Here is a 28,000-nt window from a genome sequence, read left to right as displayed (position 1 = left end):
CATCAGTTTGCTCACACCCATCAGTATGCTCCCCAATTATGGATTGTTGCCTAGCTAGATCTATACGTCCACTATCAAGCAGGAGGAAATTCTGGAATCCTTATTGGTGGTTATTGTATTGGTAAAGAGAACTTGATTTGGATTTTTCCCCGTGAATGGCCCTTTAAATTCTTATATGCGGCTAAATTGACAGTTCTGTGTTTAAATACAAGAATCATTTGTTAATGAAATTGAATTATCATGCTTCTTGATTTATTTGTAATTGTGTTGTCTAGTTGCTCTCTTTATTGTATTTTGTTCAGTGTAATGACACATAACTAGGAATTGCACAATATTGTAGCTATGATCAAACCATCTTTAAATAAATACAGATCAAGACAACGATTAATGACCATTTGCCCTTGTAATTTGTCAGAGAACTGGATTGCATCTTCATTGCATCATGCAGACAATAGGACTAAATGAAATCACAAGTTTATTTGTTCACCAGTGCAGTTAAGATTGAGTACAGCCTGGATTGACACTTAGGAGCCTCGGAAGAGACAGAAATCCCTGCAGCAGGTGCAGGGTACAACTATGCTGTCTTTCCAGCGCAGGAAGGATGAACTCTACTGTTCCTTTAATGTATTCCTAAGAAGCTTTGGAATGCTCTTAACAATGAAACATTCTATACAGCCAGGCACTGTACTAAAGCCAGAGGCTCATGTCTGCTCATTTCTGGTGGCCCAGGGACTAATGCATCATTCTGAATTCTAAGGGCCTACGATTCACTGAGGAACAGGCCACTGTGTACTTATAGCCAATTACAGAAGCCATAAGAAAATAACGCTGGATGTCGTGCAGTGGGATAAAGTGACCAGAGCAAATTACGCTATATCCATCTTCCGAAGCCTTTGTTCTACATGATGAAGCTGTAAGTGTATGTTTCTAACATCTTAAGAGTGTGATCACGAGCATGCAGACACTACTGCAGCGAGCTCCACATATCTCCATCTATCCACGTGCCCAGAACCATTTAACAACCTTCCTCAGTGCACACACAGATCCACTCCCATAGTCATATTCCCATAGCCAACCATTCCTATACACAAGCTGCATCAAACACACAGCAGATTTGTTTCAAGGGGGGATGATCAGTGGGTACAGCACCTGCTGCAAAAATATGTGTAAACTTCAGGCCACAGGTTCAAATCTCAGCTGGGCAGATAGTCTAAGCCTTATAGGGTTTAAAAAATGAATACCAATGACTTTGGTAACAGTAATCACTTATATACATCATTCTCTAAAGATGACTATGTCTGGGCATCAGCTCCTTTTCTACAATCCTGGCTCACGTGCAGGGACAGATTTCACAGCCAATGTATCCTCACTTTAAAATTTGGAGCATCGAATTGGTAAATCGTCTGGATCTTTTGCTGAGGCCCTTCTAATTCTCTCTCCTAAAGAGGATAAGGCTTTGGAAATTATTAGCTTATAGAAAGTATCCTTACCTCACCAAATTGTTAAAACCTGATCAAGTGGGTTTATAAAAGGTAGAATTATTTCCTCTAATACCAGACTACTTTGCAACCTGATGCATATTATCAATAAAAATAATAATAATGGCGGAAACAGCAATGCTGCTACCACCCTTAATGCAGAGAAAGCTTTTGACAGGGTGGAGTGGAGCTATCTCTTTAAGCCTTACGCTGACATGGCTGTGATGAAGGATATCTCACTAATCAATCTTCTATAATCTGACCCTAGCACATCTAGTTAGTTTTATCAATGGACAACTTTCTCCTTGTTTTTCGATGAAGCGTGGCATAAGACGAGGTTGCCCACTATCACCTATTCTATTCATTCTCTCGCTTGAGCCTCTTCTGGAACTTATTAGAAAAGAAATAGGTGTCCACGCATTTCGATGTGGGAACTTGAAATAAAATGAGAAGCCTATGCTGATGATGTTTCAATTGTTATTAAGAATTCTCATGTGAATCTACCAATGTTATTTAAGATATTACATCTGTTTTCCTCTGTGTCAGGCTTTACAGTGAATGGGGATAAATCGAGATTCTACCCCTCAACCCTTGTGTCTTAAATATTAACTTGACCCATTTGGACCCACACTTCGATTAAGTATTTAGAGATCCACATTGCCAACACGCTCAAGGAAACAATCAAACTTAATATGGCAACCTTAGTAAATAGACTTAGAGATTTGGGTCCTTCTTGGGCGCCTTTGTATCTGACATGGTGGGGGTGCCTTGAATCCATTCAAATTATGTTCTCCCCAATCATGCTTTATTATTTGCAAATGTTGCCTGACCCTTTGCTTTCTTTGATATTCAAATCTATCTATTCGATCCTTTTAAGTTTCTTATGGGGGAATAAATTAATTGCGTTAAGCAAACAGAAAAATTCCCATGAGAATGGTGGCATCAGGTTCCTGGATTTCAGGGGCTATCATAAAGCCCATTGCAACAGGCACATTGCCGGTTACTAATGTTATGTTATGTTATGTTATGTTAAATGTGCTTATATCGCGCTGGCAGCCCGCGGGCATCAGGGCGCTAGTAACATAACAATACTAGACATACATAGGACACACCTTGAGCGGCCAGGTGGACTTTCTATTTCTTGAATGGGTACGATCACTTGAAGAGGCAGGTTTTCAGGCATTTCCTAAATGTTTGATAGTTCTCTTCCAAACGCAAGGTGGATGGTAATTTATTCCACTGTTAATGGACAACAACTATGATCCTCCTGTTTGGACAGTTGTCCTAATGGAATTGGCATACCCTTTTACTCTGCAAAACTTAATATACATTTTTGGTCAGTCCTCTACCAGACTCTCTAAGCCACTTTGGTTCACGGTTTCTACTCTTAGGGATTTTTTATTTATTTCAGGATACATGCCATGTACTTTACCTTGGGTGTAACAAAAATATTATTATACATGGCAGACCCATCCACTGGAGAAAATAGCTAAATAAAGGCACCACATTTTTCAGTCAGCTCCTATCCAATGCAAATATGTTGTCCTTTGATGAAATTAAAGTTACATTCTCTCTTACAAATTCCGATTTTAATCAATATAATAAATTACTAAATGTAATTATAGATATCCTGAACTTCTTTCCCAGCCATAAACTTGATCTGGACCACGATAGACTCCAAATGTTGGTTTCGATCACATCAATTAAGGCAGAACACAATTATAAGATTATTTTAGCTAATAGCAAAACAGCTACTAAATGGTCCTCTCAATTGCAATGGGAATAAGACTGTGGAGAGGTATTTGATGCACACACATGGACCTCATTACAACTTTGCCGGTGCTGAATTAATGTGCTGGTATTACCGCATACCAGCTCATTTCTGCACTGGCAAAGCACAAGTGAGCCGGTGGAGTGGTCGGAATGACCTCCGGCTAAATGCTGGAGATAATTCTGATACCCTACCAGCAAAAAATATCCAGTATTACCGGCACCGGTCTTACCGGTGCCGGTAATACTGGCAAATCCCCCATGCAGTCCTAAGGGACTCCATAGAATGGGGATTTACAGCCCTTACTGGAACTCATAATCCGGCTGTAATTCTGCCAGACTGAGTGCTGGTAACAGTATTACCATTTGCCAGTATCCTGGTGGATTTACCACCAGGATACCGGCAAAGTCATAATGAGGCCCCCTTTGATTTTGGGAAAGGTTAACATGGTTTCAACTCAGAGCAAATATCTCAAAATGTGTATTTGTTCACCCATAGAGCATTTATCACACCCATGAAAATATCTAGATTATTAAATGATGCAAAGTGCTGGTCTTGTAAAACTATTCCTGGCTCATACAAACATATGTCCTTTGAATTTTCATACGTGAATTTTTTTTGGGAACACGTTTGGAGTTATCTTAAAAATATTTGTAAGGTGATGTCCCAGTGTCCTTCACCAATATTTACATATTTTATTGGGGAGTCTTTAACTACTCTTATATTATTTCTGATCTGTTGACATTGCTATTAGAATGATTACATCCAATTGGAAACAATTTCATAAACTATCTATAAAAAGTTGGTGAAATAACATTTTTGGCATTTAAAGATTAGAGAGATGCTTGGCCTGCACACCTGATCTCTTAACCAAATATGACATGAAATGGCAATTATTCATTAACTTTGTATCAGCCAATATTTCCACACCAGGACCATGATTTATTGTATATACTGTTTCATGAACTTTACAAATGTGAACATTCTCTCAGATTTAATCACATAGTGAAATAAATACCGAGGCAGAGGTAAGCGAGAGGAGCTTTATTCAACGGCCCCCGGAGACAGGGGCAGTCGGAAGGGAAATGCGAACAGTGTTCCAAGTGGAACGGGGAGGGGAGAACATTCTACCGTTCCGTGTGGAACGGAGTGACATATAACTTCACAACATCTCCTTATCTATGGGACAAGAGGGGTTGGGAAGAGGGGGGGGAGAAACGGGGAAGAGGGAGCGGGAAGGTTGGTTAGAGAGCTTGGCAGGTTGGCAGTGGTTGATCAATAGTAGACGAAATCATTGCTGAAATTCCGGATGATCTTGCGATTCCTCTTCGACAGGCTGCTAGCGGGAATTTCTATATCATCGGGACGGTGTTCGCTGCTTCTTGTATTTTTGGTGTGGTATGTGCCTTTAGGATTGAGTTTGTTTCTTGACCCTGCACCATCATGGTATGTCCCTTTAGGATTGAGTTTGTTTCTTGACCCTGCACCATCATGTGAGTTTGTGGAAGTACTGGGTCTGCATGTGTCGTTGGTTATTTTCACAAGATCATCGTGGGACCATCTCTTTCCATCATCTAATGTGACAGATTTTTGGTGGCAGTGTATGACTTTTTGTGGAGGTCTGAATTTGGATTCACCCTTGAGTATTTTCTTGGGTTCTCTGACACAAACCCAATCTCCTTCTTGGAGGATCATTTGTTTTGCCCCATTCTTCTGGTCGTAGTATGTTTTATACTTCTTTTGTTTCTCCTTTATGGTTTTGTGGACTTGTTCCATATCTACTCTTGGTTCCGATATCATTCTTCCCTCACCAGTATCTAAGAAGATCCATGCTGGTCTCAGTTGGTTGGTTGCGGTTCTGCCCCGCATTAAGGTGAAGGGCTCTAATTTGGTGGTGGAGTGTGGCGTTGTTCAATATGCGTATATAGCTTCCTTGATGGTTTCTATCCATGGTAGAGCATTCGCTGTAGCTAGCTGGATGACACTTTTTATCAGTCTATTCATTCTTTCTACCAATCCATTGGACATCGGATGGTACAGTGATGTGGTGATGTGATGTATAGATTTGTTTTTTAGGAACTCTTTGAATTCTGACGAAGTGAACTGGGATCCGTTGTCTGATACAATTTCTCTGGGATCACCTTCCCTGTTGAATATTTCGGTGAGAAAGTTGATGACGTTCTTAGTGGTTACACTGCCTTCCACCGCACCCCATTCGGTCCATTTGGATGTGTAGTCAACAATTACGATGATGAATATTTTTACTGCCTCCAGGTTTTGGAAGGGGCCCATGATGTCTATTGCCAACTTTGACCATACATGTTCAGGGGTTTCCACAGGCTGAAGTGGTGTTTTCCTTAAGCTTTTAGATTTGTCACTGGAAGCGCAGGCATAGCAGTTTTTGACTGTCTCTTCCGCCTCTTTCCACATGTTGGTCCACCAGTAGTTGTTTCTCAGTCTATTCTTCGTCAAACTCCTTCCCAGATGCCCTTCATGGGCTGGATCAAGCAGTTTCCTTCTGAGTGCCACGGCTGGAATTACTCTATTTCCCATTAAGATGTGATTTTCGTTCATGGATATTTCATCTTTAAAAGGTGAAAAGTTCACCAATTCTTCACTAACATCAACCCACTCGTTCATCACAGCTCTTCTGATTTCTTGTTGTTCTGTGTCGGCCTTGGTGATGCGTGCCCATTCCTCAGAGGGGATGGCAGGGTTTATGGTGGCTATGATGTCTTCATATAGATCTTCGTTTTCAATGTCTTGTTTGTCTTGGATGGTGGGTGACCTGGAGAGGCAATCGGCTACTTGGTTCTGTGGGCCAGGGGTGTAACAGACTTGAAGATTGTATTGCATAATGTCTAGGAACCAGCGCCTTATTCTCAGCGATATAAGGTGCAGCGTTTTCGATTGCAAGATGTTGACAAGAGGTTTGTGATCAGTCTTTAGGAGGATGGGTAGGCCCCAGATCAGGTTCCTGAAATGTTGTAAGGCCCACTTGACAGCTAAAGCCTCTCTTTCGATGGTGGAATAGTTCAGTTCAGCATTCCTAAGTACTCTCGATGCAAATGCGATGGTCACGATATTGCCATTCTGTTGCTGTTCTAATACTGCACCAAGGCCGATCTTGCTGGCATCTACTGACACCATTGTTTTGGCTTTATAATCAAACATGCTTAGGGCTGGAGCTTGGTTGATATCGGACTTGAGGTTTTCAAATTCGTTTTTGCATTCTGTGGACCACTCAAATATGTTGGATTTTTTCATGAGTTTCCTCATATTTTCCGTCCTGTTGGCATAATTGCTCACAAATTTGGAGTAGTACTCCGTCATCCCTAAAAAGCTTTTCAATTGGTCTTTGTTGGTGGGTTCGGCTAAACTCAGTATTGTGTCCAGGAGTTTTTTTTGGGACGGATGCCTCTAGCATCGATGGAATGGCCAAGATAGGAGACCTGACTGCACTTTATGTTGCATTTATCTAATTTGAGAGTGAGTCCGCTTTTTTGGATTATTTGTAATACGCCCATTAGCTTGGCATTGTGTTCTTCCTCAGTTTTGGCTGATATGAGAATGTCATCTTGGAAGCATTGTACTCCATTGAGACCTCCGAACAGATGTGACATGAGTCTCTGGAACACTGCTGCGGCCGAAGCAAGTCCAAATGGCATTCTGTTGAACATGTATGCTCCCAGCGGAGTAACAAAGGATGTGAGGGCTTTCGAGCTGTCGTCTAAGACAATCTGGTGGTATGCTGATGAGAGATCTATGGTGCTAAAAAAACTTGCCGGTTCCATGGTCGAGAGAAGTTGGGATATGTTAGGAAGTGGGTGTCTGTCTTCCCATATGTTTTTGTTTAGATCTCTTAGGTCAACACGCATTTGTATGGAATTGTCGCGTTTCTTTACTAGGACAATGGGGGCAAGCCATTCAGAACTCTCTATGGCTTGTATGATGTTCTCCTTGCACAGACGTGTGAGTTCGTCCTTAAGTAATGCTTTGGTCCCAAAAGGTACTCCACACACTTGATGGACCACAGGGACAGCACCTCTTTCCAATATGATTCTGTGTTGGAAGCCCTTAAGCAATCCTATTTCATTGTGGAACACTTTGGGAAAAAGTTCAGCCAAGCTAGCTTTGATGTTGGTAGTGTTTTTGAACACACTCAGTATGGGGATATACTCCCCGCTGTGAATTCTTACTTGGAGGGCTGCTTGCTCTTCCCATCCTACTACCGAGGATCCATTTTTGGCTACGAACAATTTGCAGTAAGTTTGTCTGTCATGAAACTTGCGTTTGATCCACGTGTACCCCATGATGTCAATGGGTGTCTTTCCATACCCTGTGGCTCTCACCGAAGAGCTTCGTAGATCGTGGAGCTTGCCCGAAGCACTTTCACGAAGGTTTTGAGATCCACCATAGTATAGGGGGACCCTGTGTCCACCATCACTTTCAATGGTATGTCGTTGATATACATGTCAACCCATGGGCCACTCGATTCGTGGAAGGAGGTGACTGTGAGGATTTGTACTCGTGGGCATGTCTCATTCACAGACAGCATGCTGTCTGACCTTTGGTCCTAGTCCACTGTTTTCACTGACCTATATCTGTTGACAGGTCGTCTGTTGTTGTTGTCAGATCTACGTGGTCCCCCTTGGGTGTTTCGACAGACTTTGGCAAAGTGGCCCAACTGGCCACACTTGTAACATCCAACATTATTAGCTGGGCACGTTTTCCCAGCGGCGTGGCGTTTATACCATCCACACTTCTGGCAGCGCGTGGGATTTTGGTTGTCGTAGGCTGATGCTCTTCCCCTTCTGGAGTTTCCTCTTGTATTTTGAGGAGCACTTCTTACAGCTGCTACTAACGCCCCATCCCGGTCGTGGTCAAAACTGCCTTCTACAGACTTCACTTCAACACCCTCTTTCAGGACCAGCCTCTCCTTCATGCAATGGTCCCCATATTCCATACTTTTCACTATTTCAGTGGCTTGATCTAGTGAGGGATTCTTTGTCTGCCATATTTTTTGCTGTATGCGGGGATCAACTACGTTGAGGAATAGTTGATCTCTCAAATACTCGTCGCTGACACCTGTGAATTCACACGTGGACATGAGTACTCTAAGTGAAGCAAGGTATGCATCAACTGACTCGCCCTTGGTTTGCTTTCGAGAAAATAACTTGTACCTTTCTAGCACCACATTTGTTTTGCTGCCGAAGTGCTTAGTGAGTTTGGCCAAGGCACTCTCAAACTTTCGATTGCCATCTCCCCCTGTACCATCTGGGTCTGGAAGCGCTCTAAATATTCTCAGGCCCTCGGTTCCTGTGCAGTTTAAGAGGGTTGCTTCCTTGAGGTCATCATTGAATTTACTTCCTCCTATGGCCCTGAGATAGATCTGGAAGCTGTCAAACCATTGCTCCCAAGGGCAGGTTGGGGTTGCAGGGCAGGGAAGAAACTTAGTGGGGTGTGGCACATTCTGCATGGTTGGGTGGTATGGATGGTGGAAGTTCTGCTGTGTTTTAAATTACTGGACTCTGCATGTGACAAATGTGTGTTCTTGGACCAAAAAATAAAAATAAATCTGCACTTGGGGCATTCCCAAATATACCAACCACATTGCGGTGTATTTCAGTAACACAAGAAGCTTCACATTTCAAACTTGCATCGGCATTGCTCTAGTGCCTACTGTGACAGACATAGCGGTTCGAAGTGTGGAAGTGACAGATAGTGCTATGTGCACACATGAGCAGTGAAACGAGCGCACCGGCACTTTTCTTTACAGATTTGTGCAGCAGGACATACAGAACAATGATGGGTGCTATAATTTAAACAGAGTTGGACAGTATTTATTTAGCTCCTATTAACAATCTTCAAGAACAGCCTTCTTCTAAGATGGTAATTCTCCATCTCCTTAACCCCCACTACACACTATCCGAGAAACTCACCCGAGCTGGAACCCAAGCACCTAGAGGCGCATCATCTGACAGCACAACTGCTGCCATCCTTGGCACTATGCCAAAAGAAAGAACAGCTCTAAATCACCATCATAGCATGCAAACATAGAAAAGCATGTCACAGTGCCTGGAGGTCGTGTGTGCTGCAAGAGACCCCCAGCAAATGTGTTTACTCACTCATAGCATAGCATAGCATAAGCTAGCAATGCAGAACAAGACAACATACCATACATACCACACAACCCATACCTAGCATAGCACAGAAGTGCTATTAAACAACAGAGAACAGCACAAAGATAGCCTAGCAAAGCATCATCACATTGCATATCGTAGCACAGCATAATGTAAGCTCATGTGTAGGAAGATGTAACAACACAATGCAGATCAACACAACACAGTACTGAGTGTACAATACAAAAACAGCACGGCTTCCCATAGGGAAACAATATAACATGACATCTTTTAATTGCTTCAATACTACATCCTTACGCTGTAAAACGATTTGCATTTCTTCGAAGTGGACGAGAAGTGAACCAGGCGCTATTGAAAGAGCACAGTAACTTATGGATTGCTCGTTTAAAGCTCATAAAGAAAGCATTGGTGACCTGATGAGATCGGAGACCAAGTGCTGGGTGGCAGCTGTGAACCCTCTGCGGCGGGGCCTGCCTTGAGCGGCAGTAGCAGACAAGCACACAACGCCTTGGGGCATGTGCCAGTGCTGTGGCCTGGGGCAGCTGTCTGTAGACCTGCGTGCTGTATAAATTACTGGGATGTAGCAGGAGCTGCTTTGGCCACTATTAGTGGTGCTGTTGTGTTGACCTTCAAGTCGTGGCACTAGAGGTGGTGGTTTTGCAGGTGGGGGGTGTAACAGGCAGTTTTGCTGTCACGTCACTCAGGCAGTAGTGCCACGACGGCTGCGGGTGTTACAGGTGGCTTTACAGGTGATGTGGCACTGGCAGGTCCTGCTGGCTGCCAGGTAGTGGTGCTGCAGTTGGTCCTCGCACATGGTAACCCTCATTACCCACGGTCTGCCAGCACGACCATACCCTTCCAAAATTCAGTCCACTGCACTGGACTGTAAACAAAAGAAGTGGAATCCCACTAGCCCTGCAGTATGGCCATAACCTCCCTTTTAACTAGCCACGCTCTTATTCATGCTTTGGTGCATGCGTTGGCAACAAGAAAGCTAAGACACTATAACTACCTGACCCTCCCAGTAATTGCGATGCACGTTTAAATTGGATAACACACGGCGTTCTCCTTTGTTGCATGCATTTCAACCTTTTGCTCAATTAAACACGTTGCAGTCCAGATCTTACAGAAACGCGGATTGCATTTTACTATCCAGATATCTTTTCTGGTACTGGCAAATCACTCACCCAGTTCATCAAAGCCCTGAAGCCACGAGGCTGCTAACACCCCAGGCACACACCCCAATGTCGTGTCCCACACGAAAGGCAATGCGCGCCACTCCCTTGAGCGCAAACCACAACACCCACAATGCACCGGAAAACATACCCTGGCCCTTCTTGAATGCCCACCCCTCTCCTTCACGCGCCCTGCAAGCACTTCCCCATATAAGCATCGTAGTGCAATGCAATAAGTATTCTACACTTTAGCTGAAATGCATGCAAATACAACTAAATTACTTAGTTATCAGTATGGTGATCGCCTGACAATTGTATTACCCAGCCCGGGCCCCACAAAATGTTATTTGTAGTCTGGGCCCTTTAGGCCATAACAGCGCTGCAAATGGTACTGAAAACGTTGGCCTCACTCTCAGCCCTTCCTCAAGACCAGGGCTGTCAGAAGATGTGATGAAGCCCGGGGCAAAACATTTGGTGAGGCCCCCTTACAATTGTTTGCACTCAGCCAGCGGCGGCACCTCCGCAAACAGGAGACTTGAGAAATCTCTCTTTGAGTTTGTGTGCAGGATCCCAAACATGGTTTATTAATACAACTCCAAATCAACTACAGCAAAGTTTGATTTCTCTACTGAAGAAAGGTTTATGCCGGACTAACTTTTGTATCATATGCATAAATATATATAGGATGGCATGAGCTCTCCACTCCTCCACCTCCAACTCTCTGAGGGTCAGTCACCTTTCCAAGAAAAGAGTTGAGGCCAGATCTTTCTTCGGCTGGGGCCTCCCTCTGAAAGCACCCTCCCTGCCTCTCTGAAACTTGAGCAGAACCATCTCTGGTTCCGGAAGCAACTCAAGGCCTGTCTCTTTGCTTCTGCCTTCTCTCTTCCTCTCCCTTGCTGATCACCTGCCTGATCCATGCACTGGTCACCTGGTCAAGCTCTGAATTCGGGCCCAGGTCCCTGTCTGTCCTGTTGCAATCTTGCACTGCCTCTTGGCTCCCCTGCACTTGTGGTCTGTGTCTGTAACCCTACAGTCCCTCTCTTGCACTTATTCTCCAACCGTTGGCTGCACTTAAGAGTACCCACACTTGCCACCCATTGGCTGCACTCTTGTTTCTCCTTTGTTCCTGCACTTCTGCACTTCTGCATCCTACCCCACCCTCGGCACTTCTCCCCTCCCCCTTTCCCTGTTGTTGTGCGATCTGAATGACACAAGGCCTAGTAAGATCTGTGTTTTGTCCTACTCTTTTGTTTCCCCCTCCTTGCCTTGTCGCGCCTAGAAACACTTGTGTACAGGCACGTTATAAATGCCATATTATTAAGGAGCACACTGCCCCTGTGTGCGCATTAAAACTCACATCATACACAGTGACAAATGATGTAAAGTGGAGGCTGGTACATTTCTGAATTTAAGAGACTTAAAAGTTTGTGCCAATTAGGCAGGATCAACAGAGCACAGTGAGGGAGCCCAAACCAAACAAGGGTTGCTTGAGGGGGTTCTCACTCCCAAGAAAATGTTTGAAACATTGGGTTAAAATTATTCAACTTACAGCACTTTCTTTTCAAAACTGGGTAGAAATCCATACAGTTTGCAATTGGTTGTGTATGGAAGAACTTGAAAAATCCCAATAGTTGCAAATCACAAACCATGCACAGGAACATTTTTTAATGCATTTCATGCTGTCTTTCCACACAAGATATGCTACTATCAAAAATATATTTATGCTGGTTGTTCGCATGTATGTCCATGCAGGCTGCATCAATATATGCCATTGTTACCATGTACGGACTCCCAGCCAGACACAGAAAGTATATCCAGGCTGACTGTATACCATAAGTGTTATTACTGACTAGATTGGCCTACATTAAATGTGGGCCAATTTAGCCAAGTAGTATGTTTGCTTTAACATTGATGCATAGTCATGTGTATCAAAGGTAAAGCAAAAAGAGCATTGGCAATGCTAACAGTTTGGGCATTTGTGTAGGCATGGGAAATACACTTCTGTATTGGTATTAGCTGGCCATTAATAGTGCCGGTGCAAAATGGTTTGAGTACCTGAGCAGCTAATAGCAGTGCCTGGCAAATGCTGAATACTTATACACAAGCCAAAACTGTTGGCTTTGCCAATGCTTGTTTTTAACAAGACTTCAGCGAAAGACATGCAGGGCGTTTTTAAATCGAGTGTCCAAAGGCAGACCTGATTAAGACATTTTTATTGCACCAGTTCTATGTTTACAACTCCAATGAAGTCATGAACTCTCAGAAGACTCCTTTGAGAAAACACTTGCAGGCACATTGAGGGCAACGTTTGATGGCAAGGCATGTTTAAAGCTAGCTCAAAGAGTTCCAGTGAGGAGGTGTTTTGGGTGGGGATGGCAGGAACTGGGTGAGAATTGCCATAGGGATTATCATAGCCATGAGAAGTCAATGGGTGGGCAAATAACTAAACAACATCTACAAGTCCCTACTCATATTGCATTTCTTCCCATCTGTACTCAATGTTAGCATTGGGACGGATCTTCCCAGACCCAGGATCTGGCAAATAATTACTCACCAGATTGGAATTACAGCTTCACAATCTGGGAAATCTGTGCACTATGTTTATTTTAGAATGCTCTGGTGTGTTCATGCTTTAAACTATGTTGGGCAGGAATTTAAACCGTGACTGCTAGGTTCCAAAGTGAGACACTTCCCCACAAGACCACTTGAGGGTCTGAGCGGGAGCCCTGTGAAATCCCTTGTCAATGTTGCACTGTACTGGAAATATTGATGTGCATTTTTTAGGTTTAAAAGGGGTGCAGATTTTGAACTTTGCTGACGATAAATCCCCTGAGTGGAAGAGGCAAATGTTCATGGGGTGACTAAAATACCTGCCCTACACCCTCCTAATCCTCCCTTCACTGGGTCCAGCCTCTTTCACTGCAGATGACCCAGAAAAAAAGTCTATTTCCACCTCTGTCTGTTCGCTAAAGCAATAGTTTTGAGCTTATTGGTGGCACACCTAATAACCCAAACAGAAAGAATGCCATGCAGTGGGTTAACACAATTAAGCATATCGGGCTCTAGCCCCTTCCTGAAATGTTGGGCTTTGTTGGCTCAACCTGGCACCATGGGCGGCGCCAGCCCCTGGCCACTTTGAGGCAGAAGGCCTCTTTCAATGTGTCGCCAGCCTGTAGCACTCGTTAAGGAGCAGCATCATCATCAAACATGCAGGGCACGAAAACCTATCCATGTGATATCAACAGACTCACTTTGATAAAGCCAAAGTCCTAACTTCTGGTCTCAGCTTTTAGATGGCCCACCTCTCCAGAGATTAACCTAGCACTATGAAAGTAAACAGCCTCTGAATTGGGGTGAAAGGTACGACTAGTGGCCAAAGGGAAGGTGAAATAACTTTTCAGCTTCCTAGCTGGGCTCAGGGAATTCAGAGGGAAATGGGAGCAGGACTGGCTAAAGATGTGTCAGGGCTGTTTGGCTCCCATTTCTTTTTGATGTTTGGGGCATCCCTTACTGATTGGAGCAATGGTCCAAGGCACCTGTGGATTGCTTAAATCAATAATGAAGTAAATATAATGCAGCAAGGAGGTTCAAAGCTGCAGATTATCAGTAGGTTTCTGTATCATAAAACTGCCAACATGGGGGCAGCTACTTGGGGGCCAATTTCAACTGTAAAAGGTGAAAGGCCCAGATACCATCCCTCAGGGGGGGAGACCGAAAGTGCAATGGGTTTATTGGCCCCACTCACTATCCGCTTTCAAAACGATCATCCAGCCCCTGCTGGGTTGACCGACAGAGCCGTGGTCAGACCAAACAGGACACAAATGTTAAATGGTGCCTTGGCTTTGCCCCTGCAATTACTAACATAAAACATTTTACTGTTAGCACCTGCATTCATATGCATACATTTTAGGTAATTGAAATTGTGATGTGGGGTTAGCACTTGCATGCTAGGGGAGTGATTAGAAAGGAAGTGGTGACATGCGACATCTCATTCTCACAGCAGTCCTTAAGTGTGACGTTTCAGAAATGATGGTGAGAGGTAGCTGCTTGTAACATTGAAGCTTCACCAGAATAGTCTCATTTGAATGTGAAAATATGTTAGATGCCCCTATACAAGGAAGTTTGCCCCTCCCTCACAGCCTCTGATGTTAGCGCCTCTCCCAACATTTGAAGTGTTAGTCCCCAACCCCCTTCACCCTCCTGACATTTTAGCCTAGGAGCACCTCTGATGCCATGAACCCATCCCTTAATTAAGTGGCCCCCAGGGCAGCTACATGTAGGGGTGGTGCTGAACACACATTCACATAAAAACACTTTCATCCATGCATTCATCCACCAGTTACACAACTCCATACATGCATGCATACATAAAACAAAAAAACACAGCATTGACAGAAACACCAACATGTATTCATACATACACACTAATTTAATTTAAATACACATATATACACATTTAATTTAAAATAAAAAACACTTACCTTACCTCCATTCACCCTTCAAAAGCATCCACGCAGCCGGCACGTAGACATGCTGCCTGACAAGAGAGAACTCCTCTCCCATCAGTCAGCGTGGTCACGCTGAGCAATGTGAACACACTGACTGTCAGGAGAGGAGTCCTCTCTTGTCATTCAGCATGTCCACGTTGTCAGCTGAATAACAGGAGGCAGCAGAGCTCACTTCTGAGCCCTGCCGTCTCCCATTATTCTGCTGTTTGTTGCAGAGGCAAACGTCTTTGCAACAAACAGCAAAATCTTTGCAGGGGCAGAGAGCAGACAGCACAGTCCCCCGTGTGAATAAAGGACACGGGAGACTGTGCTGCCTTCTCCTTAGGAGAGGGGGCTGTGAGGACCCGCGCAAGCGTGAGGCCCGGGGCAGTTTGCCCCCACTGCACCCGCCTTGTGGCGGCTCTGCTCCAGACTAGGAACAGGGGCGGGCAGGCAGGTATGCAGAACACTACCAAGTGAATATTTAAAAGTTGCCCTTAACGTGGCGCAACACCCGCGACCATCGCCCCAATGCACAAACGCTAAACTATATTCTTCCATAACATTGCAAATGATGCAACCCTTGGTCCGCATGCATTTGGGGTATCGAACATTGCGCAGCGATCTGCCACAACTTTGATAGGCGCAGTGATCAGTGCTGCAAGTGGTGCAGTGGCCTATGTGGGTGGGATTGTTATTACTACAGTTGCTTCTGCCAGTGGTGGTGTGACAGGTGCAGCACTCTGGTATAGTTGTCAGTGCTGCAGGTTGTATTTTACAGAGGCAGTGCTCTGCAGCAGCAGTAGCACACATGCAGTTCTCTAGTAGAGGTAGCAGTGCTGCAGGCATGTGCTATACTCTAGTGCACTTGTTAGTGCTGCAGGTGGTGTTTTACAGATGCAGTGCTATGTAGTGGTGCTCTAGTGTAGGCGGAAGAAGTGCAGTGGTTTTCTGCAGATGTCAATGCTGAAAGTACTGTGCTCTAGTGTAGTTGGTGTGTCTGGTGTTGTTCTTCAAGGAAATAGTTGTGCTTCAAGAAATGCTGTTGCATGCAGTACTATTGCAGGCAACGCAGCGTTGCTCTGCTGGATGCAGCAGTGTTCCAGGCACACTGCTCTACTGCAGGTGTCAGTGATGCAGCAGATGCACACAGTTTTCCAGGAGTTGTGCTCCGCTGTATATGGCTCGATGGTGATCTCTGGGCACAGCGCTCTGCTGCCACTGTTCGTAGTGTGTATGTGCGGTGCTCTACTATATGCCATTGCTGCAGGTGCACCACACCCCTACAGGTGTCATTGGCGATACGTTTTCTGCTACAGGTGGCAGTGGACAGGTGCCATTACTGTAAGTACAGCACCCTGTTGCCAGTGATGTAGGTTCAGCGCCCCGCTGCGGGTGTCAGTTATGGTCTAACTGCAACTTTCTTTTCCAAGTGCTGCTGTTGCTGTATGCTGCACTGTCAACACTGCATGTCGGTCAGTGCTTCAGGTGCCTCACGCACCGGCTGTGGCTACTGTCAGGACACGAGCTCACCTGTCACAGGTAGTTTAGAAAGTTGCCAGGTTGGGCTGTACCACTGGGTTCAACTCCCATACCTATCTAAAATGGTGTGGGCTTGAGTGGGAGTCTCTGGAGATATATGGGTGCTGCAGTTGAAAGAACCACCATCTCTGATATAGCAAGTGATATGGGTGACATCTCACGAGCAACTGAAAGGGGTGACACAGCAGGTGAAAGCCACCATCTCCGAGATGGCGGGCAAGTGTAAGGGGTGGCATCTCTCGAGCAGCTGAAAGCAGTGACATCTGAGGTGGGGCAGGTGAAATTGGTGACTTTCATTAACTGTGTCTCTGTTCACTTTGGGGTTGGGGGTTGTGTGGCTCTACTTATTCTGAAACACACGTTGTAATTTTGACCTCCATTTTACATGCAGGGACAGGGTGCAGTTTTCCAAGAACGATTTCAAAACATGCTGATGGTGAAATTTAATTAAGTGAAATGTCCTTAGTATAGCATTCTCTAGGGGAAACAGATCACAGAGATGTATAATGTTTATATTTTATTAACAACTAGATAATCCAATTAAAGCTCAGAGAGTATCTGTTGAATTGGACTCGAGATATAGAATCCCTTTATTTTTCACATTGGGAGGGGGCATGGATTTCAGGGGGGAAGGGAGGAGGGGGAATGGGTTTGGAGGGGGTGGTAGTAGAACATGGGTTTCGGGAGGGGCCCCAAGGCTTTCTGTGCCCCGGGCCCCCAAAACTGTTAAGATGGCCCTGAGGTGATGAGGAGGTGGTGAGGAGGTGGTGAGGAGGTGATGAGGAGGTGGTGAGGAGGTGATGAGGAGGTGGTGAGGAGGTGGTACCATCATCTGAGGGAAGCCGGAGTCGAGTGATTCACTCCCGCGTGTGGCTTCCCTTGTCCGTGCCTCATGTGTCCGGTCCAGTCGGTGTACACTATGTGGTAGGAGGGATGAGAGTTGTGGGTGGATAAGGGAACTGGTATCCGGATTTGATATTAAAACGGGCCGCACAATGGGTTGTCTTTTATCCCTCACACAGTGTGGGTTCAGAGAGAGAAAGATCTAGAGGAAGCAAAGGATACAGGGGTGAGGAGCAGGCAGGGGTTTACAACTCCCATTGTGTCCCTGTTTATGTTGGACTAGTCCTTAGAGTCGGTGTAACAGTTTTGTTTTATTTTCAACTGACAGGTCGAGTTGTGGGGTTATACGTTTGGTGACCTTCCAACTGGAGTGAGAAATAAATAGAGCGTGTTGATTTTTACCAGACCACCGGCTCATTTGCATTAAGGTGGGTTGTGTGCGGTAATATCATCCACATCAATTGCCTATTTTTGCATTTCAGCCTGTCCTGTGCTCGGGGTCTGGCATTTGAGGCCGATTTCAAATCACAAGGGGAATATGTCTGTTATGTCTGTTGTAATCATAGATCCTGTGAGGCAGTGTTAGGTTTGTTGTGTTCAAGTATGTGGACCCTTTTGTGTATGTGGTAGACTCGGCTACCCTAGGTTGGGGACTTTCATTTGTCTGATATTTATTTATTTAATATTTATGTATACATATTTGTCTGTGCATCAGACGGGTTTCGTTGTATTACCTATCTAGAGGTTAATGATAAGGCAATGCAGTCCATCAGTGGGGTTCAGGTTGGCTCGGGGCCTGGCCAACGCAGGATATAAATATTGATCCCTGGTATGAACTCACTAATTCATATTTTTATTTCCTGCAAAGCCTCTGTTAGCAGGGCCAATCTCTGTATGTAACTAGGCACTATATTTATGCATGGTAGTTTCAGGCAATTAACTATTGGTTTGGAAAAATAGATATGAACTAAGCGTGTCACTGACGTTCATAAAACAAGTGCATACGGATTGTTATTCCTCAGTTTACATAGTAGGATTACTGAATTGATGCTATTTATTTGTTTATTTATTAATTCATGACTAGGATATAAATGCCACGCATCCATTGTTCAAGCATTGATGCTATTTATTTATATATTTATTAATTCATGTCTAGGATACATATGCCACCTACTCATTATTGATGAATTGAAGCTATTTATTTATTTATGAATTAATGTGTAATATATAAATGCCACTCATCCATTGTTCACACGTTGATGCTATTTATTCATTTATTTATTTATTCATGTCTAGGATATATATGCCACCTACCCATTATTGATGAATGGATGCTATTTATTTATTTGTCATGTCTGGGATATATATGCCACCTACTCATTATTGATGAATTGAAGTTATTTATTTATGAATTCATGTCTAATATATAAATGCCACTCATCCATTGTTCAAGCATTGATGCTATTTATGTATATATTTATTAATTCATGTCTAGGATATATATGCCACCTACTCATTATTGATGAATTGAAGCTATTTATTTATGAATTCATGTCTAATATATAAATGCCACTCATCCATTGTTCACACGTTGATGCTATTTATTCATTTATGTATTTATTCATGTCTAGGATATATATGCCACTTACCCATTATTGATGAATGGATGCTATTTATTTATTTATTTATTTATTAAATTCATTACTGGGGTATAAATGCTACCCATCCATGGTCGATGAATGGATTTTGTTCATTTATTTTATGATCCCGAATATATGAAAGACACTGTTCAGTGTTTACAATCTATGGAGTAGTGCCTTTATTTCATGCAATTCTTTCCTGCCATAGCACCGTGCTCTTGCTGGTGACTGTTCAACCCAGCAATAGGACCCACTTTAGTGCTTATGGTCACAGAGTGAGCCCCCTGACTCTTGTACTCGCACCCGGGTGTGGTAAGGGGCGTGCCTTTATTTTAATTTGTTCTCTTTCTTCCTCCTGATCCCTACTGGTTGTTAATCAGAGTGTTGCCCAAATCCAGTCACGGTTTCCTCATCACGCAAGGCCACACACACCTTACATATATATGTACTAACATAACTCATTACTTCATCCATTTGGCTGTTATTTATTTGTATCAACTCCAATGTATGTTTATGTCATGTAAGTAGTTTTCTTTAGTTGCGGTTTTCAACAAGCTATCAATTGCATATTGCTTGTAGTAGGGGTTAACTGGATCATCCGTTATGTTAGTCTCATAACATTTGTGACAGTTTACTAAGTACCCTCATTTGCATATTATTATTACGATTTTGTGCATAACCTGTGTAATGAAGGGGCTGATTCTGTGCCAGACAGCTGGGTGCACCTACCAATTGTGGGAATAACGATGATATGTTGGGACACCCACTAGGGGGGGAAACACGCAGACCCCAGGGAACTGTAGTAGGCACCAAGGTCCATGCATGGAGGGGAACAAGGGAGGTGTTGGGGGCTGCTCCGGTCCACCGGGCAGCCCCATACTGGTGTCGGGTAGCACCCGACAGCACACACACAGATGCAGCGATCACGCCGCTTGATGACGGGTGGGGGTCCAGCCCACCCCGCTTCGGATCACCGGAGCTCCGCACACGTGGGCCGGGTTGCAGCCGGCTCACAGCGGCCCCGGCTCTGGGTGCACCCAGGCCGGGGTCGCCACCCCAGCCCGCCTCACATGGCTGGGGCACACACAAGGACGGCGTTGCCCGGCAGGGGCACCGTCCGGACGGCGTTGCCCGGCAGGGGCACCGTCCTCAAGCTGGGCCCCCTCCTTGGGCCCAGCACACGTGGTGGGGCACCCGCATGGTGCCCCCACAAACACAAACACACGCGGAGTCAGTTGGGTCTCGACTAACGAGCCGGAAGCGGCTTGTTTACTTTATTAGCTTGGTCACGTGGTTCCCCACGTAACCACATCAAACACCCTTGGGCGATACCATGCCTCCCAGCAGGGGAGACACGTAACACGAGGGACACTCTGTGTGTGTGTGTGTGTGTGTGTGTGTGTATATATATATATATATATATATATATATATACACACACACACACACATGTATATGCATATATATACATTTATATATATATATTTTAGCACAATATAAACACTGGGAAACTTGCAATGTAAAGGCGAGGTTGGTGAAACTGCAGGTAAGCTCACTTCACGGGGGTATCACAGGTGGGCCTCACATCACAGATTAACTTCAAATACATGGCATGTGCACCGCGACTGAGGGAGGGGGAAAGCTGACTCCAGGCTGCTCATCTCCAGCAGACCCCAGTCGCTGGGAACAGCACCCAGTGGTGTAATCAAGATCAGCAAGCCAGTCCCACAGCACTTTGGGGGAGCTGAGGAAAGCGACCTAACACAAAAGGCATTAGCATGGCACCAAGGCAGGTTCAAACGACCCCATGGCCAGCGGGTATGTGAACGAAAAGGTGGAATGGGAGGGCTCTCTGAGAAGAGCCCATCAGACAGTACTTTTTGGCATCCCTGAAAAGTAACACGTCCTAAGAGTGTACACAATAGTGTTTGCAGAGTTACTATTTTGATGGTGCTGTGTGAATGTCCCCCTTCCCACCAGTTAAGGATGTCTCGTGTTCCTTCCTTTCCGGTGCTGACCAATGGCAGTTGAATAAAGCACACTTGTTTGTGGGCTAGAGCAGGAAGAAATGTGGTGCCACATGAGGAGGAGATGATCTGAAAGGGGGTAGATCTGCTTGCTCCAATCATGTCTAACTAATGTATGCCTTGCTATAGGGGGATGATGCAGTTCACCCAGTTAGCTTCCTTGGAAATGAGAAGATGCAAAGCATGAACTGCCACTGTATCTAACTGAGCAAACATTGTATTAACGGAATAAAACTACTGTTTGCTTTGAGACAGTTTGTCAGCTCTCATCAGCCTGTTCTGTTCCATTGTGCTGTTTGATTTGTTCTCCCCCAGCTATAATAAATAGCGTTACTTCTTGCCTGGTGTGTGCTCCTTTATTGACTACTACTACTGGCGATGTATTAATTGCACGTTTTAGAGGACCCCTGATACACCTGGGAACAATAATTACAATTGAATAGGTTCAAGAAAAATAGGTGCTCTCGGAATACTCCTGTTTTTTTTGTCACCCTCTGCATAAAGAAAGAATACATTTATTCAAGATCTGTTATAGAATCAAACTCCTTCTTTATCTAAGGTTATACAGTTCAATATAAAATGGACGCTCCAGAGTTAACATCAAAAAAAGGGGGAGGTCATTGACCGGAAGTACAGAAAATATTTACAACACACAAAACCAAAAGTTTCTCGGTAAAACAACCACTTTGTGTGTGCAAGACAAAATCAAATTCAAGTATCATTTGTCATGAAGTTCACACGAAAATAGCAAACATATAGACATTTGGACATTTATAACATCACTTAAACATTTCAACAAAAACAAGTCATTTTCTCTGTGTAAAGCAGCATAAATATACTGCAGTTGGGGATGGTGCGTCTACACCACGGTGTTTCAGCTGATTCTAGGTGGGCTTAATATGCCACATCTGGTACACGGCCTTCATCAGGACGGGGGTCTGTACTGTATGATGTCTGCGCTGCAGGGGGAATAGAGACAGTTGTCAGGGGAGTATTCATGCACCGATTATTTAAAGAAGAATAAATCATGCGCTGTGCAGTATTGAAAACACACACAGCTTACCTATGGGTGTATTAATTCCACAGGCTCTGTTATTTAGAAGTTGTATGAGCCACAAGGGCTAATCTCTGTCTGATCCCATTGTGAAAAAACAGAAAGAATGGGGTTTCTTATTGGTATGAGGATCACCTTTGTGGCGATTGGGAACAACTCCGCAAAGGCAGGCACTATTTTCATAAAACTGACTCTTACCTCTCAGCCGGAGGTGAAATTTCACTTTTAAATGAGCCTAGTTTCTTTTTTCTTTCATGTAGCCAAGCAGGCAAGAACCTAAATGGAGCGAGAATATCTAATTAATATTTTATCGCACGGAAGGCACCTCAATGGTTCTAAATGTCTGCTGAGTGCGCGCAAAATGGCCTTACCTGTCAGGGTGCAGGACCTGCTCGCAGTCTGCCGCTGTAGCGTTGGAACTGCTGAGTCATTCTACGTTTCACAGAGACCTGGCTGAGGCGTTAGTAATGCTGTTGCTAGGACTCCATGATCATTTATACAGTGGCCATCTTAGATGGGGTTGGGTTGCCGCCGATAGTAGAAACGAGTGATAATGGTCCATCAATCGCTCGGATTGTAAAAGGAACGTATTTACATGGGTCCCCATGTCTCCGGGATCCAAATGCGTGATTTAGACCCTATGCTAGTATGGGTTGTAATGGCAACCGACACTGAGTGCCCAACTATAGGAGAACGGGCAAAGAGGTTGAAAAAGGGGGTCGGGTTAAAGAAGAATGATTCTGACCCTCCCTTTTGGCACTGGGAGCGGGACCTAATCTCTAGGCATAGAATTGTTGTACGAGTATGCTTGACCAGTACAAGTGAAGTTCTTAAACCAGCATCACAGCAAACAAAACTAAATAGTGCAAAAGGGTCCCATGTAGAGTCTAATACAACAGATACACATGTGTGCAATTAACATTTTGCATTGTCTTTGATAACTTTGTGTACAGATGCATAGTCAAACGACATTAGGACACGTTGTTTTGTAAGGATAGTAATGGTACATCAAGTGACTATTGTTCTTAATTGCCACAGTATACATTCTATCATGTTGGTTTTTTGATTTCTGTAGATGAACAGACAGAATGTATTATGCTCATATATATATAGGATCACACTTCTGTTCTATCACCAAGGAATGGGATTTCATAGGAAAGATTTCCACTCAACTGAGATGTTCAGCCCAGCCTGTACAGTATTGAGTTTGTGAACCCAGTGTTGTTCTAGTTGTGTTAGTGTTTTGTTCAGGTCTCCACCGCGTTTTGCTGGTTTTACCTTTTGAAGGACGAACCATCTCAAATCAGTGTCCTTATGGTTCTTATGAATGAAATGTTCAACTAAGGGCTTGTCCGCTACCTTATTCCTAATGCAAGAGCGATGTTCTGAAATGCACATTTTTATGGCGCGGATTGTTTTCCCTACATAAAGGAGGCCGCAGGGGCATTGTATGATATATATAACCCCCTTCGTGTTGCAGTTTGTAAAATCTTGCATTTTCCATTTCACTTTGTCATGTTCGAACAATCTTCTTTGTAACATCAGAGGGCAGGCCACACAGTGTCCACATTTGTGGTGTCCAACTAGCAGGGGTAGATCCCACAGCGTGTTAGGTGCTTGCGGAATTGGTTCTATGAAAGTGTGCACCAGTGTGTCCTTGAGATTCCTGTTCTTTTTTAAAGCAAAACACGGCACATTGTTTAGTGTGCCAGGATGTTTGACCAGGTGCCAATTCTTCTTGATGGTCCTCTGGATCAATTGGCTCAGTGGTCCGACGGTGGTGTCACAGACTATCCCTGCCCAGATCCTTTTTGGTTTTGTTCTCTAGACAGATTTCTCTTGGTGTATGTCTGGCCCTTTTCTTTGCTTGGCTGATAGATTTTCTAGGGTAGCCTCTTTCTGGAAGTCGTTCAGTCAATCCATCTGCGTGTTGTTGGAATTTGTCTAGATCTGTGCAGTTTCTCCGTATACGTAGAAATTGTCCGTATGGTAAGTTGTACTTTAAACCCATCGGATGGTAACTTTGAAAATGTAATAGACTGTTGCGGTCAGCGGGTTTTCAAAATAGTTCAGTTGTTAGCAGGTCGCCAGTTCTGTAGATGTGGAGGTCCAAGAAATCTATTTGGAAACTTTGTAGTTCGTGGGATGTGCCCTTCCAGAAGATGATGATGTCATCAATGAATCGTTTCCATAAGGAAATGTTGTCCAAAAAAGGGTTCTTTGTTGTGAATACATTGTTTTTTTCGTAACTGGACATATACAAATTATCAATATCAGGGGCAAAAGTGGCCCCCATACTCACTCACTTTGTTTGCTTATAAATTTGATTCTGAAACAGAAAGACGTTTTCAGACATGGCCAATCTCGTACACTCCAGAATTAAATCAGTCGGAGTCTTCTCTGGTGTTCAGGATGTCTCGTATGGCCTCTATCCCTTCTTGTTGTGGTATTGATGTATATAAAGCCTCTACATCCATAGTGGCAAGGAGGCTGTCATCCGTTAAAATGATGTTATCAAGTAGATTGATGGTGCTGGTGGTGTCCTTCAGGTATGAGAGCATCTGAATTACAAAGGGTTTTAAAAAATGATCGGTGTACAGGGATAGTGGTTCCAGGAGGGATTCACATGCCGATACTATCGGTCTTCCCAGTGGTTTTTCTGAGTTTTTATGCATCTTCGGTAGAATATAAAAAGCCGGTGTGCGTGGGTTGGTCTTGTTCAGGAACATCTTTTCATCCTCGCATATCCACCCTTCATTGAGGGCATGTTGCATGAGGCTAGCAATTTCTTCTTGGAGATCCTTTGTGGGGTTGTGGTCGAGGGGTAGGTATGCTTCGTGGTCGCTCAATAGTCGCAGGCATTCTGTGTTGTAATCAGACGTGTCTCTGACGACTATCCCTCCCCCTTTATCTGCGGGTTTTATTGTTATTGATCTGTCAGTTTCCAGGTTCCTCATTGCAATCCTCTCTTCTCGATCCAAATTATCCCTATAGAGGTTGTCTTTCTTGAAACCAGCCATGACGGTTTTAGTCACCACTTTTTCAAAGGTAAGGATCTCTCCTGGGGTAGATCCAAGAGGGGGATAAAAGTTGGATTTCTCTTTTAGACCTGTGACATTGTCCGATTTTTTACGCTGTTGTTATTGATAGGTCTCATTCCGAGAAGGTAAGTACACTTCAAAAAAATGTTTCAATCGGACATTTCGGTAGAATATTCGTAATTCTAACTCGATTTCGAAGGGTTGTGCCCTTTTTTGCAGGGACAAAAGAGAGGCCCTTGCTAAGGAGTCTCAATTCTGGAGGGGTCATCACACGGGTGGAAAGGACGAAGACAGGTATCCCTAGTTCTGCCCTTGATTCTGATACTATTGGCGCGTTCTCATTCGCTGTCCTGGTGTTGAGGGTTGTCTCCTGGGTCTTCCTCTTTGACCCCTTCTGGGAAAAGAAGGTTGTGGTAATTGTAGCCCAGCTGAACCTGGAAGACTAGATGAGCTCACACTTCCACTTGATGAAGTTCCTGCGAAGTTCACTGATCTATTTCTGTGATTGTAGTTCTAACTTGCTTGCAAATCTGCGTAATAAGTTGGTCTCAACTAGGGATACGTTTTCTCCTCTGAACTCATCGACCTTTCTGTCTAGAGTTAGGTTTTTGAACTTAGTGATCTCGACTTCCAGTTTGTCTAGCTTGTCTTTTGCATCCTGGATAGACTTGTCTTCTAGGAATTTCTTCTCCAGTTCCAGTAGTTCTGTGCCTTGATCTAGTGATCACACCCTCCTCGTTACGGAGTGTGGAGGTGGTCCCTACTTGTAATTATTGTTCCCTACTAACCCTCCTGGGTAGAATAGGCTCCCAACCAGGAGCCCTAATTTTTGAATCCAGTCTGTACAGCCCGTGGTCAGAGCTACAATCGCAGAAATAGATCAGTGAACTTCGCGAGAACTTCATCAAGTGGAAGTGTGAGCTCATTTAGTCTTCCAGGTGCAGCTGGGCTACGATTACCACAACCTTTTTTCCCCAGAGGCGGTCAAAGAGGAAGACCCAGAAGACGACCCTCAACACCAGGACAGCGAATGAGAACGCGCCAATGGTATCAGAATCAAGGGCAGAACTAGGGATACCTGTCTTCGTCCTTTCCACCCGTGTGATGACCCTCCAGAATTGAGACTCCTTGGCAAGGGCCTCTCTTTCGTCCCTGCACAAAGGGCACGACCCTTCGAAATCGAGTTAGAATTACGAAAATTCTACCGAAATGTTCAATTGAAACATTTTTTTTAAGTGTACTTACCTTCTCGGAATGAGACCGATCAAGAACAACAGCGTAAAAAATCGGACAATATCACAGGTCTAAAAGAGAAATCCAACTTCTATCCCCCTCTTGGATCCACCCCAGGAGAGATCCTTACCTTGGAAAAAGTGGTGACTAAAACCGTCATGGCTGGTTTCAAGAAAGACAACTTCTATAGGGATAATTTGGATCGAGAAGAGAGGATTGCCATGAGGAACCTGGAAACAGACAGATCAATAACAATAAAACCCACAGATAAAGGGGGAGGGAAAGTCATCTGGGACACGTCTGATTACAACACAGAATGCCTGCGACTATTGAGTGACCACGAAGGATACCTACCCCTCGACCACAACCCCACAAAGGATCTCCAAGAAGAAATTGCCAGCCTCACGCAACATGTCCTCAATGAAGGGTGGATATGCGAGGATGAAAAGATGTTCCTGAACAAGACCAACCCACGCACACCGGCTTTTTATATTCTGCTGAAAATGCATAAAAACTCAGAAAAACCACCGGGAAGACCGATAGTATCGGCATGTGAATCCCTCCTGGAACCACTATCCCTGTACACCGATCATTTTTTAAAACCATTTGTAATTCAGATGCCCTCATACCTGAAGCACATCACCAGCACCATAAATCTACTTGATAAGATCATTTTAACGGACAACAGCCTCCTTGCCACTATGGATGTAGAGGCTTTATATACATCAATACCACAACAATAAGGGCTAGAGGCCATACGAGACATCCTGAATACCAGAGAAGACTTAAACTCCACTCCGACTGATTTCATTCTGGAGTGTACGAGATTGGCCATGTCTGAAAATTTCTTTCTGTTTCAGAATCAAATCAATAAGCAAACAAAGGGAGTGAGTATGGGGGCCACTTTTGCCCCTGATATTGCTAATCTGTATATGTCCAGTTACGAAAAAAAACAATGTATTCACAACAGAAAACTCTTTTATGGAGAACATTTCCTTATGGAAACGATTCATTGATGACATCATCATCGTCTGGAAGGGCACATCCCACGAACTACAAATTTTCCACAACTGGATCAATGCAAGGAATCCACATATTAAATTTACGATGCATTGGGACCACCACCAAATAGATTTCTTGGACCTCCACATCTACAGAACTGGCGACCTGCTAAAAACTGAACTATTTCGATAACCCACTGACCGCAACAGTCTATTACATTTTCAAAGTTACCATCCGATGGGTTTAAAGTACAATTTACCATACAGACAATATCTACGTATACAGAGAAACTGCACAGATCTAGACAAATGCCAACAACACACAGATGGATTGACTGAAAGACTTACAGAAAGAGGCTACCCTAGAAAATCTATCAGCCAAGCAAAGAAAAGGGCCAGACATACACCAAGAGAAATCTGTCTAGAGAACAAAACCAAAAAGGATCTGGGCAGGATAGTCAGTGTCACCACCTTCGGACCACTGAGCCAATTGATCCAGAGGACCATCAAGAAGAATTGGCACCTGGTCAAACATTCTGGCACACTAAACAATGTGCCGTGTTTT

At 44.2% G+C, this 28,000-nt stretch overlaps 1 protein-coding gene across 2 annotated transcripts in view; it reads left to right on the top strand.

Moving 5' to 3' along the window:
* The first annotated feature begins 660 nt into the window (after positions 1-660).
* The window catches only part of ZBTB43 (zinc finger and BTB domain containing 43), a 194,102-nt gene continuing 166,762 nt past the window's right edge, over positions 661-28,000 (top strand). The window contains exon 1 of one of the 2 annotated variants that reach the window (XM_069609381.1): positions 661-913. The gene's annotated coding sequence lies outside the window, so the exon portion shown is untranslated. The remainder of the gene's footprint in view (positions 914-28,000) is intronic. The other variant, XM_069609383.1, reaches the window with a different exon arrangement.

The sequence above is a fragment of the Ambystoma mexicanum genome, chromosome 8 (genome assembly GCF_040938575.1).
Source record: "Ambystoma mexicanum isolate Mex_15411 chromosome 8, UKY_AmexF1_1, whole genome shotgun sequence".
Classification (NCBI taxonomy): domain Eukaryota; kingdom Metazoa; phylum Chordata; class Amphibia; order Caudata; family Ambystomatidae; genus Ambystoma; species Ambystoma mexicanum.
The sequence above is the reverse complement of the archived record's forward strand: the minus strand, read 5'-3'. Positions and strand labels throughout refer to the sequence as shown.